A 548-nucleotide genomic window follows, 5' to 3' on the forward strand; every position below is an offset into this window, starting at 1 on the left:
CTGCATCCAATTTCCATCATTCAGTGCATCTCATTTCACTCAGTCAGTGCATCTCATTTCACTCAGTCAGTGCATCACATTTCACTCAGTCACTGCATCCCATTTCACTCAGTCACTGCATCCCATTTCACAGAGTCACTGCATCCCATTGTCCTCAGTCACTGCATCCCATTGTCCTCATTCACTGCATCTGATTCCCCTCAGTCACTGCATCCCATTTCACTCAGTCACTGCATCCCGTGTCCCTCAGTCACTGCATCCCATTTCACTCAGTCACTGCATCCCATTTGAAGCAGTCACTGCACCCCATTTCACGCAGTCACTGCACCGCATTTCACGCAGACACTGCATCGCATTTCACTCAGTCACTGCATCCCATTTCACTCAATCACTGCATCTCCTTCACCACAGTCACTGCATCCCATTCCCCAGAGCCACTGCATCCCATTTCACACAGCCAGTGCATCCCATTTCACACAGCCAGTGCATCCCATTTCACATCGCCACTGCACCCATTTCTCTCAATGCTTCACTTTACACACAGTCAG

This window comes from Stegostoma tigrinum, unplaced genomic scaffold (assembly GCF_030684315.1).
Source record: "Stegostoma tigrinum isolate sSteTig4 unplaced genomic scaffold, sSteTig4.hap1 scaffold_185, whole genome shotgun sequence".
Lineage (NCBI taxonomy): Eukaryota > Metazoa > Chordata > Chondrichthyes > Orectolobiformes > Stegostomatidae > Stegostoma > Stegostoma tigrinum.